Raw genomic sequence first — 13,130 nt, forward strand, 5'->3', positions numbered from 1 at the left:
ATGCTGGAGTACAGTGGTGCCATCTTGGCTCACTGCAACCTCCGGCCTCCCAAGTTTGAGCAATTCTCCTGCCTCAGCCTCCCTAGTAGCTGGGATTACGGATGTGTGCCACCATGCCTGGCTAATTTTTGTATTTTCAGTAGAGACAAGGTTTCACCATGTTGGCCAGGCTGGTCCTGAACTCCTGGCCTCAAGTGATCTCCCTGCCTCAGCTTCTCAAAGTGCTAGGATTACAAGTGTGAGCCACCACACCCGGCCACACCTGGCTAATTTATTTATTTATTTATTTATTTTTTTGAGACGGAGTCTTGCTCTGTCCCCCTGGCTGGAGTGCAGTGGCGCGATCTCGGCTCACTGCAAGCTCCGCCTCCCGGGTTCCTGCCATTCTCCTGCCTCAGCCTCCCAAGTAGCTGGGACTACAGGCACCTGCCACCGCGCCCGGCTAATTTTTTGTATTTTTAGTAGAGACGGGGTTTCACCATGGTCTCGATCTCCTGACCTTGTGATCCGCCCGCCTCGGCCTCCCAAAGTGCTGGGATTACAGGCGTGAGCCACCGCGCCCGGCTGGCTAATTTAAAAAAAAAAAAAAGGAAAAAATTTTTTTTTTTTGTAGAGATGGGGTGGGGATCTCACTATGTTGCCCAGGCTGGTTTCAAACTCCTGGGTTCAAGTGATTCTCCTGCCTTGGCTTCCCAAAATGCTGGGATTACAGGTGTGAGCTACAATACCTGGCCTTATATTTTAGAGTCACATACTATTAATAAAAGACTGAAAGATGAAGTGGTACAGTACCTGGGATTTGCTTCAAAATGCCGGCCCTGAGGCTGGTAATGGGTACGTGCAGGTGCGTCATACTAGTCTCGAGTTTGAATATGCTGAGATTTTCTGGCTACATGCAGAGCCTCGTGCCTCTAACTCCTGCACTTTGGGAAGCCACAGTGGGAGGACTGCTTGAGCTTAGGAGTTCAAAACCAGTCTCAGTAACATGGCAAGAACCTGTCTCTACAAAATATTAAAAAGTTAGCCAGGCATGGAGGCACACATCTGTGGTCCCAGCTACTAGGGAGGCTGAGGCAGGAGGATTGCTTGAGCCTGGAAGGTGAAAGCTGTAATGGGCCATGACCGCACCACTGCACTCCAGCCTGGGTCACAGAGCAAGACCTTGTCTCAAAAAGAAACAAACAAACAAAAAAATCCCATTATTAGTTTCTTAAAATTCTACAAATCAAAAGCTTTTTAAGCAATACTGCTTGATCTGATGCAGCATCCAAAAAAAAGGTAACAATTAGTTAATGTTAAAAATGAAACCACACACAAAACATTCAATGCCCAGGTTTCCATCTTAGAAAGACCGTCTGGTCACGCCTGCTCAGGAAACACTCCCCTGCTGTCCTCTGAAGCAGGGGCTTTGTCTCACACTTTAGCTGTGGCTGGGACATCTCCCCTCGGACAGGTCTGATGGGCATCAGGCATCATAAACTTGCTGCAGCCGCAATGGCCCCAGATTACTTCCCTGGCCTTCCCTGCTCATGTCTATGGCCCCACCACCATGCAGGTGCTAGAATACCTGAGATCATCCTAGGCTCCGCTCCCCCTCCAGCCCCACCCCCACCATACACCCTACGTCTGCACGTCCTCCAGATTCTGCAGCCTCCACACCACCCATCATCACCACCTCACCCTTTGGCCACCCTGCTTCCAGGTACATGTCCCAACCATCCCCACAGCTCCCAGAACATCTTGCAAATGTGGAATTAGATCTCATTATTCCCCTACTTAAAATCTGTCACCAGTTTTTCATTGTCCCTAACACGAAATCCAATGCTTACCGTGACCTATGCGATTCTAAGCTCTGAGCCTTCCGCTCTGCCTGCAGAGCTGGGGCCTTCTTGTCATTCCAGTTTCAGCTTAAATGTCACCTTTTCAGAGGACATCCTCTCCCCGCTCAACCCCTACCCCCGCCATGGCCCCAGGTTCATCTCTGCTGGCCCGTATGGCTCATTTGCTCTGGTGTGTTTACCCGGGTACCTGTTTACCCTCGTTTATGGCCGGCTTATTTATGGCTGACTTCCAGGAACACAAGCTCCAGGAAGTGGTGGCCAGGAAAGCAGTGGTCTTTCTTGCCCATGAAAAGATTAGTGGAGCAGAGGAGGTACTCCACAGCCAGCCACTGGACACAGCTGAGACACAAGCCCACCTCCTACCCAGCAGCTCCAGGCTCCAGGCTCCCCGCAGACCCCCCAGAGAAAAACCTTGACAACCCAGCACAGTGGACACTGCAGGGCATCCAGGTGGCACTTGGACATTCTGGGCACTGGGCTTGAGCTGACTGGAAGCTCCCAGGGGTGCAGTGGCTCCCACAACCCTACAAGGCCTACCTGCTCTCGGCTGGCTTCACTTGGGGTTCCTTCTCTCCTCTCCCTTGGAAGGTGTTTGCTGGCCCCAGGGACAGAGCGTCTTAGAGGACAAAGGGCTACTATCCTGTACTCAGGTAAAAGGCCAGTGTCTTTGCCGTGACAATGTTTTAACCCCATGTCCCACAACCTGAGCAGGATGCAGTCATCACAGCCCAGTGCACTGCCCTTGGCCTGTGCCCCAGCCTGGTTGCGCCATCCCTCGTGAATTAATTTCTGTTCATTATAAAGAAAGCATTAACCCAGGATGGGAAATTTCTCAGACCACCACACATCAGAATCACAAAGACTCGCAACAGCTGCACAGTCACGCTCGGCAGGCAGCAGACCGCCCTTTCCCCACCCGGCCTGCTATGGAAGGTCAGCACTCGCCTTCTGCCTTTCACGAGGTATGGGCCTGAATCACAGCATGTTGGCTCAGCCTGCGCTGGCTGCCCCCGTCCTTCCCCACACGCTCCCAGTGCTGCCGCTTTCTGCACTCTGCTTTGAGGAGATGCAAACGAAAAGAAGTTTGGCTAGAAAGCCGCTTTCTCACCGGGGAGGTTAGCACACCCACAGCCTGAGTCCCTGAGGACAATGAGAACTCATGTTCCCAATGAGGATTTAAACAAAGCCACAAGGCGAACTGCAACTGGACTCCACTGTGCTGATGTTTCCAACAAGGGTCGCAATGAAAAGTAATCCCCCAATTCCCCAATTCCAAAGCCACCTTGGTCTCTCCCAAGTACAAAGGCCTTCTCAGCAGGGCCCCCTCCCTGTCCAAGGCTGGGGGGCCACAGAAAGGAGAAGGGAGGGTGCCCTAAGGGTCCAGGAAAAGGACACACAATGTAAAGTGAGCTGGTTGTGGTGGTATTTGCAAGGTATTTTCTTTTTAATTTTTTTTTATTTTAAAGAAATGAGACAGGGTCTCTCACTCTGTCACCCAGGCTGGAGTGCAGTGACACGATCTCAGCTCACTGCAGCCTCCCAGGCTCAAGTGATCTTCCCATCTCAACCTCCCAAGAAGCTGGGACCACAGGCATGCGCCACTGGGCCTGGCTAATTTTTTGTATTTTTTGTAGAGATGGGGTTTTGCCACGTTGCCCAGGCTGGTCTCGAACTCCTAAGCCCAACTGATCCGCCTGCCTTGGCCTCCCAAAGTGCTGGGATTATAGGCATGAGCTACCATGCCAAGCCCCACAACTTATTTTTCTATTGACCTTTTTTCTAGAGCACTAATCCTTTTTTCAGCTGATTCCAATCTGCTGGTAAATACACCTATTGGATTTTTTATTTTTATTTTTTGAGACGGAGTCTCGCTCTGTCACCCGGGCTGGAGTGCAGTGGTGCATTCATAGCTCACTGCAGCCTCCACCTCCTAGATGCTAGCAATCCTCCCTCCTCAGTCTCTCAAGTAGCTGGGACCCACGCATGTGCCACCATCCCCGGCTAATTATGTAAAATCTTTACGGTTTTGAGACCCAGTCTCACTCTGTTGCCCAGGCTGGAGTGCAGGGGTGCAATCTCGGCTCACTGCAACCTGTGCCTCCCAGGTTCAAGCGATTATCCTGCCTCAGCATCCTGAGTAGCTGGGATTACAGACACCCGCCAACACGCCTGGCTAATTTTTGTATTTTTAGTAGAGATAAGGTTTTGCCATGTTAGCCAGGCTGGTCTTGAACCCCTGACCTCAAGTGATCTGCCTGCCTCGGCCTCCCAAACTGCTGGGATTGCAGGTGTGAGCCACTGCGACCAGCCTAATTAAAAAAAAAAAAAAAATTAGTAGAGACAAGGTCTTGCTATGTTGCTCAGGCTGGTCTCAAACTCCTCACCTCAGCCTCCCAAAGTGCTGGGATTACAGGTGTAAGCTACTGCACCTGGCTGAGTTTTAAATTTCAGTTATTGTGCTTTTCTGTCTTAGAACTTCCATTATATTTTCTATGAATTCCAAGTCTACAAAACGATCCATCTCATCTCTAGTCTTTGTTTGCTTTTTTGAGACGGAGTTCGCTTCACGCCAGGCGGGAGTGCAGGGCTTGACCAGCGACTGCAAGCCCGCCTCTCCCAGATTTACGCATTCTCCTGCCTCAGCCTCCCGCAGGCTGCGACGAGCAGGCTTCGCCACCGCCTCGGTAGTTTTGTACTTTTTGCAGACACGGGTTTCACCGTGTTCGCCAGGATGGTCTCGGATCTCCTGACCTTTAGATCCGGCTTCCATCTCGCCTCCCAGTTGGGATTATGGCTTGAGCCACCGCTACCCGCCCCATCTCCCTATTCTTTTGAGACAGAGTCTCGGCCTGTCACCCAGACTGGAGTGCAGGGCCAGATCTCAGCTCACTGCAAGCTCCGCCTCCGGTTCACCCATTCCTGCCTCAGCCTCCCGAGTAGCTGGGACTACAGGCGCTCGCCACTCCGCCTCGTTAGTTTTGTATTTTAGTAGAGAGACGGGTTTCACCGGGTTAGCCAGGATGGTCTCGATCTGCTGACCTCGTGATCCGCCTGTCTCAGCCTCCCAAAGTGCTGGGATTACAGGCGTGAGCCACCACGCCCGGCCATCTCTATTCTTTAAAATACCTGTGATTGACCGGGCGTGGGGGCTCATGCCTGTAACCCCAGCACTTTGGGAGCCCGAGGTGGTGGATCACAAGGTCAGGAGATCGAGACCATCCTGGCTAACATGGTAAAACCCTGTCTCTACTAAAAATACAAAAAAATTAGCCAGGCGTAGTGGCGGGTGCCTATAGTCCCAACTACTTGGGAGGCTAAGGCAGGAGAATGGCGTGAACCCAGGAGGTAGAGCTTGCAGTGAGCCGAGATCACGCCACTGCACTCCAGCCCGGGCAACAGAGCAAGACTCCATCTCAATAAATAAAATAAAATAAAATAAAATAAAATAAAATAAAATAAATAAAATAAAATAAAATAAATAAAATAAAATAAATTAAAATAAATAAAATAAATAAAATAAAATAAAATAAAAAAATAAATAAAATAAAATAAAATAAAATAAAATAAAATAGATGTGATTAATATCCTAAAATCCATGTCCAAACACCAGCATCTCAGTCTCCTGTGGGCCCATCACCTTCTTCCTCTGGCTCCCTTTCCCAGTGTACCTGGTGGTCTTCAACTGAGTGTCAGGGACTGTGTGTGACAGAATGGCAGGGGGTCTGAATGTGTCCCCCGACAGGGACAGCCCACCCCCTCCATGGTGGGCAGCAGTGAGACAGTGAATCAGGAACTCCACTGACACTGAGCTCCTCTGCAGTCTTTGTCAAGACCAGCCCAGCTGTGGCTTGTCTCAGGCGAGACAGGGTTGGTTCTAGATGAGAGCCTGGGATATTTCTTAGGGCCCTCCACCTGACAGGCCCCAATCTATTCTCTAACTCCACAAAACTGCCAAAAATCCCACTCTGCTTTTCAGCCACTTTCTGCCCCTCTGCCCTAAGCAGCTTCATCAGCAGATGGCTAGAGCGACCACTTCCTAATGTCCGTCTCTCTTCTCTGGCTCCTTCGCTCAGGGGTCTTGGCCCCTCAGGTCTAGCCACCTCGGCAACCCCGAGCGCCCATCTTAGTCTCCCAGCCCCGGGATATTTCCTGCAGCTCTCTGGCTTCCCTGCCTCTCAGCAGCCGCCCCTGCCCAGCTTCTCAGCATCCTGCCCAGCCAGTGCCCCAGGAAGACGGGCCCGCGTGGGAGCAAGAAGTGCGGCTCACCTCTGAAAGCTTGCCTGTGTCATGCTGCTGGGCGGCTCTCCGGTCCTTCAAGCTGGGGCCTTCTGAACAGTGGCCGGCTCCTCAGGTCCTGGGCAGAAGTGCTTCACCGTGAGCTCTTCCACACCAGAGGCAGAGCCTGCAGGACCTGGAATGAGTTATTGAAAAGGGGAGGGGGTGAGGACATGGACTGATAACCAGTCAGGCTGGTCCAACTAGCACAGGCCACAAGGACACCTTCCAGCCATAACTGTCCCATCCAGAGATACGCCGGACAATGAGAGTGCCCCAGGGACACAAGGCCGTTTCCCTCTGCCCAGCCAAGCATCCTCTAGGACAGATCTCTGCGTCCTCATGTGAACTCTAGGGTTATGTCTGATGTCCTAACAAGACAGCACATGCCAGGACATGGAAATTGCTTCCACCAGCTCACCCTACAACTCCTCAAAGAGAATGGGGGTGTCTGTCCTCAATACAGACCCCTACCCTGCCCCTAGAGGCTTCTGACAAGAACCGCACATCACTGCTGCTTCCTGTCCAGGGCTGGCCATGGGGCTCATTTGCAGACACGACTGCCTGCTTCATGTTGACAGTTTCAGGCCTTCACACTGTCCCTCCCCTCAGTGCTCTGCCTCCTCCACAGCTTGTCCCTCCCTTCGCTAGAGCCTCTTTCGTATCATCCAGTTTCAGCGAGCACATGCTGTCCCACCACTCCATCTCCACCCGGAGTGTCTATTCCTCACCACGAATCACATCTCACTCACACTGTAGTTACACTCTCCTGTCAGATGCAAGCCCCACGAGAGCTGGGCTCTGCCGGCAGCACCGAAAGCAAGGCCTAGGCCGTGGCAGGCGCTCATGGAGAATATGCTGGATGAAAGGTGTGTCAGAGGGGCCTTCTGCTCTGGACCCACGGTTTAAGAGCTCCACTCTCTCCAGCTGCTGGTCGCCCCTACTCAGGGTGAACCCAACGCAAGCCTCTCTGAGGAAGGAGTGAGGGGACAGGCTTCTGTCCCATTTGGACTCTTCAGCCTCCACATCTCATGGCCTGGCAGGATGATGGAGTAACCACAGGTGACATGGGAGGGCACAGTGGTCTGTGGACTAAGGCACCTGTCAGAGCAGGGCTCAGAAGACGATGCTGCCAGATAGCAGAGAACTCAGAACGATTCCACGTGACACAGAGGCCCCAAGCAAAAGATTGAGAGCTGTTGGGCAACAGATCCTGGGGGGCTGACATGGGCCTGTCTCCACGGCCAGGAGGGGCTCCCACACCGAGCCCAGCAGGAACTGCGTGCTAGTCTGCACTGGTACACAGTCCTGGGGCCACTGCCAGGGTCATGACGCAGCCCCCACGACACAGCCGCCACCACGGCTATAGACACCCTCGGGTCTAAGGCCAAGGCAGTGCTGTATTTCTTCCAACTCCGCCCACTCCTTTCCTGGGTGGGATGGCTGAGAAGGCTGGTTCCACAGTTCTCCCCAGGTCCCTGTGAGCCACTGGTCCCCGGCCCTTGCTCCCCTTCCAGCCCCCAGGCACCCTGAACGGCAGGGTGCAGGACACTAAGGCAATGTGGGCCTCCCAGTGGGCAGCCCCACCCAGGGTGTGGGAGGCCACGGGCCCCAAGCTCCCCTGGAGACTTCTCCCACTGCCCTACCCTCAGGAAGCCATGAGCTGTCACCTTCTCTGTAACCAAACTCTTCTCTAGGGGCCAGGACACGTGCAGAAAGCACTTTGTGTTTTCTCAGGGCACTTGTGGAGCTGAACTGTTTGGAGAAGCCATTTCACGGGGAAGGAGTCGCACAAAAGAGGCCTTCCCGCAGGGGTGGCCTCCAGGACAGACGCCTCCCAAGCCTGGGATCGGTGGAAGATGCCGTCCCTCACTGTGCCCCAGACTCCCCACCAGCCATGAGCGGCTCCCCAGAGGGCCTGCCCGTGCTGGGCCCTCGAGCATTCTCCCTCCAAGGGCCCAGCCCTGGGAACAGGAAAGCACCCCAGGAGGAGAGCAGGCAAGGCGTCTGCAAGCCTCAGCCTCCCCAGGAATCACAGGGCTCTGGGAAGCGGCACTGGTTCTCACCTCTCACCACATAAACGCGTCCACTCCCCTTGCCAGGGTGGCTTCCTAGGCTCCTCCCCTGTGGCCCACATGGAGGGGTGGCTGCTCATCGGGGCCACGTCCCTCCCCAGCATGGAGCTGCAGCAGGGCCACGCTGGCCACCACCAGCCACCCCGCCACACAACTGCAGCCGTGGATGGGGTCTCGGGCAGGAGTAGCAACAGCACCTGGGGCCTGGGGATGAAGTCTAGCTTGGTCCTGATCCACCCAAAGCCAGAGTTACCACACACGAGTGGCCCTGTTGGGCCTGCTCCCCACTGTCCAAAGTCCACAGGAGTCACGGTGGAGCCGTCGAGACAGGACAGTGGCTCTGCCCTTGCGAGCTCATGGGTGACAGACTCCTGCCCTCACTTGAGCCCCAGAGGAGGCGCTGATCTTCGGAGGTGGCTGGGCCCAGCAGTGACAGCCACAGGAAGCTAGTTACATGCAACTTGCTGGGGAGGCCGCTACCCAGGCTGGCGCTGTGCCACTTACTCAGCAAGCCTTTGCCATCTTGCTGTTCCCGTTCACACTGTGGTCACTAAAAGGAGAAGGGGAGTGTTAATCATGTCCATCAGCTCAGCCAGCAGCACCTGTTCTGAAACCTCAGCAAGCTCCCGACAGGCTGTTCTGTTTGTTCAGTTTATATACTCATGTAGGATGCAGCAACAGGGAACCCTGAACACCTGGACAACTGGACAACATACTTTCGTCTTCAGTTGGTGGAAGACAGTGCAGGACAGTGATTCCGACAGAAGGGAAACCAGAGAGCGCGTCCTATGACTGCACCAGTTACAGCCAGGAGGCGGGTTCCAGACTGCAGCACAGGGAGGGAAACTCAGCCGGAACCCGCAGTCTCTCTGAGTTGGGAAGACAGAGTTCAGAGGTCAGGGAGGCCAAGGCTGCTGCTATTTGCAGGGCAGAGTCCTGGGGAGGAGGCAGCTGCACAGAGAGGTAGAGCCAGGATCTGCCCAGGGTCTCCTGGAGTCTTTAGCTGAAAACAGATCTGTGCCTGGGTGAGAAAAAACTATATGAGAAGGCCCAGAAAAGAATCCTGAGGAAGGAACAAACAAAAAAATCCCCAGAGTTCACACAGGGAATATTTTGTGTTCCCACAAGCCACTGTGGAGAGACGTCCTAACTCATGGGGTACTGAGTAGACTCTGCAGAAGGGTATCACCCTTAGTAATAGAGCTAAGTCAGCTGCAGATTGAAGCAGCACCGGACCCACTGAAAAGCTCAGACGCCTCTAAAGGATCGCTGCTTCCAAGGGACTTAACTGCATTCCAGACCCAAATCCAACACTATTCAAAGAAATTTAACAAAATTCACCAGCCAACAATTTATTTTATTTTTTTGTAGAGACAGGGGCTCGCTATGTTGCCCAGGCTGGTCTTGAACTCCTGAGCTCAATCGATCCACCTACCTCGGCCTCCCAAAGTGCTGGGATTACAGGCGTGAGCCACCATGCCCGTCCTACTTTTCTTACTCTTAACTGTTAACGGTTTGTTCAACCCAATAACAGCAAGAGCTAGGCATGGTGGTGCATGCCTATAGACCCAGTTAAGAGACTGAGGCAGAATAGCTCGAGTCCAGGAGTTCTGGGCTATCTGGACTGAGTGTCTGCACTAAGTTTGGCATCAAAATGGTGACCTCCCGGGAATATGGTGACCTCCCCTCCTTAGGCACCACCAGGTTGCCTAAGGAGGGGTGAATAAGCCCAGGGCAGAAATGAAGCAGGTCAAAACTCCTGTACTGATCAGTAATGGGATTGTACTTGTGAATAGCCACTGCACTCTAGCCTGGGCCACATAGTAACGCTCTGACTCTATTATTAATATTTTAAAACGCTGGGTACAATGGCTCACACTTGTTAATCCCAACACTTTGGGAGGCTGAGGTGGGCGGATCACGAGGTCATGAGTTCGAGACCAGCCTGGCTAACATGGTGAAACTCTGCCTCTACTAAAAATACAAAAAATCAGCTGGGCATGGTGGCGGGCGCCTGTAGTCCTAGCTACTCAGGAGCCTGAGGCAGGAGAATGGCGTTAACCTGGGAAGGGGAGCTTGCAGTGAGCCCAGATCGAGCCACTGCACTCCAGCCTGGGCGACAGAATAAGACTCCATCTCAAAAACAAATAAACAAACAAAAAAACCCTGTCGCAACAACAAAAACAAAAACAAACCAGCAACAATGTATTCAATGGTTATGGTTTATGAATAAGTGAAATTAATGACAGCAATATCATAAGGGACGGTAAGGATATCATAAGGGACGGTAAAGATGAACTGGGAATACTCTGTTAGAGGGAGCTCGTACAACCCATGAAGTGGTATAGCATCAGTTGAAAGTGGAATTGGATAAGTTGTAACTGTAAATACCAAACTCAAGGGCAAAGATTTTTTTTTTTTTTTTTTTTGAGATGGAGTCTCGCTTTTGTCAACCAAGCTAGAGTGCAGGGGCGCCATCTCGGCTCACTGCAACCTCCACCTCCTGGGTTCAAGCCATGCTCCTGCCTCAGCCTCCCAAGTAGCTGGGATTACAGATTACAGGCACCTGCCCCCATGCCCAGCTAATTTTTTGTATTTTTAGTAGAGATGGGGTTTCACCATGTTAGCCAGGCTGGTCTCAAACTCCTGACCTCAGGTGATCCACCCTCCTTGGCCTCCCAAAGTGCTGGGATTACAAGCATGGGCCACTGTGCCCAGCCAAGACTTTTTAAAAGTATAAAATAAGAACCATAATTGACATGCTAAGAGAGAAAAAAATGTAATCATATAAGATGTGCAGTTAAAGTCAGAGAAAGCAGGAAAAGAGTGGAAGACCAAAATAAAAAGAAAAGGGAAAAATAAAAGCAATAGAAAACAGTAATAAATACGGCAGATATTAATCTAACTGCACCAATAATCGTTTTAATTGTCAATGTTCAAGCAAATAAGAAATAGAAAATGTCAGAATATATCCAAAAATAAGATCCAAGCATGTGTTGGGTCAAAAATGAAGAGAAATAAAGACTTTCTCAGAAGAACAAAAATTAAAGGAATTTGTCATTAGTAAATCCACCTTGCAAAAAATGTTAAAAGAAGACCCAGAAAACTCACTTTAAATATAAAGACACAGGTAGATTAAAATTAAAGAGATGAGGCTGGGCACGATTGCTCATGCCTGTAATCCCAGCACTTTGGGAGGCTGAGGCGGGCAGATCACCCGAGGTCAGGATTTCGAGACCAGCCTGGACAACATGGTAAAACCCCGTCTCTACTAAAAATACAAAAATTACCCAGGTGTGGTGGCACAAAGCTGTAATCTCAGCTACTTAGAAGGCTGAGGCAAGAGAATCACTTGAACCCAGGGGGTGGAGTTTGCAGTGAGCTGACATCGCGCCACTGCACTTCAGCCTCGGTGACAAGAGTGACACTCTGTCTCAAAAAAAAAAAAAAATTAAAGAGATGGATAAAGACATACCAGGAATCAAAAGAAAGTCCCAGTAGCTATGCTGATTTCAGGCAGAGCAGACTTCAGAGCAAGGAAAATTACCAGGGATAGAAAAAAGATATTACAAAATTATAAAGGAGTATTTCTCTAAGATGAGATAACAAACCTTATGTGTATACGGCTAACAACAGAGCATCAAAATCCTCAAGGCAAAAACTGAGAACTGCAAGGAAAAGCAGATGAATTCACTATTATACTTGGAAACTTCAACACCAATCTATCAAAATGGACAGATTCAGCGGGCAGAAAATCAGTAAGGACATAATGAACTCAACAGCACCATCAAGCAACGGGATAGAACTGAAATCTACAGAGTACTTCATCCAACAACAGCAGGATACACATTCCTCTAAATCTCACATGGAACATTCACCAAGATAGATCACATTTGGGTCCATAAAACACACCTGAGCAAACAATTATGAGTTTACGTTTTGGGGCACACAGTATATAACAATGTAATTTTGTGACAACTGAAAGGGGTGGAGATGAAGCTATAAAGAAGCAGAATTGTTGCATGTTACTCAAGTTATACTGCTATAAATTCAAATTACAGTGTTACACAAAATAAAATGAGAAAATAATTAAACATGTTACTACAAAAAACAAGAAAGAAAGAAAAAAGAAAACCTACAAAACTCCAGCTAAACACAAAAGAAGACAATAATGCAGGTTATGAGAGATTTTAAAATCCATGGCCGGGTGTGGTGGCTCATGCCTGTAATCCCAGCACTTTGAGAGGCCAAGGTGGGTGGATCACCTGAAGTCAGGAGTTCAAGACCAGCCTGGCCAACATGGCAAAACCCCATCTTTACTAAAAATACAAAAATTATCCAGGCATGATGGCACATGCCTATAATCCGGTTACTAGGGGAGCTGAAGCAGGAGGATCCCTTGAACCTGGGAGGCAGAGGTTGCAGTGACCTAAGATCGTGCCACTGCACTCCAGACTTGGCAACAGAGCGAGACTCCATCTCAATCAAAAAAAAAAAAAAAAAAAAAAAAACCCTGTAGGGCCGGGCACGGTGGCTCAAGCCTGTAATCCCAGCACTTTGGGAAGCCGAGATGGGCGGATCACGAGGTCAGGAGATCGAGACCATCCTGGCTAACATGGTGAAACCCCGTCTCCACTAAAAAATACAAAAAACTAGCCGGGCGAGGTGGCAGGCGCCTGTAGTCCCAGCTACTCAGGAGGCTGAGGCAGGAGAATGGCGTAAACCCGGGAGGCAGAGCTTGCAGTGAGCTGAGATCTGGCCACTGCACTCCAGCCTGGGCGACGGAGCGAGACTCCGACTCAAAAAAAAAAAAAAAAAAAAAAAAAACCCTGTAAGGTGGCCGGGCATGGTGGCTCATGCCTGTAATCTCAGCACTTTGGGAGGCCGAGGCAGGTGGATCACCTGAGGTCAGGAGTTGGAGACCAGCCTGGCCAATATG

The 13,130-nt window shown here is 50.9% G+C and overlaps 1 protein-coding gene across 12 annotated transcripts in view; it reads right to left on the minus strand.

Annotated features, from left to right (window-relative positions):
• Positions 1 to 13,130, minus strand: part of DNASE1 (deoxyribonuclease 1) — a 48,149-nt gene that overhangs the window by 17,447 nt on the left and 17,572 nt on the right. For 7 of the 12 annotated variants that reach the window (XR_001898014.3, XR_001898012.3, XM_021931709.2 and 4 more), the window contains exon 2: positions 6,108 to 6,252. The gene's annotated coding sequence lies outside the window, so the exon portion shown is untranslated. The other 5 variants (XM_017953144.3, XM_017953139.3, XM_021931704.2 and 2 more) reach the window with 5 other exon arrangements.

This window comes from Papio anubis, chromosome 18, assembly GCF_008728515.1.
Source record: "Papio anubis isolate 15944 chromosome 18, Panubis1.0, whole genome shotgun sequence".
NCBI lineage: Eukaryota > Metazoa > Chordata > Mammalia > Primates > Cercopithecidae > Papio > Papio anubis.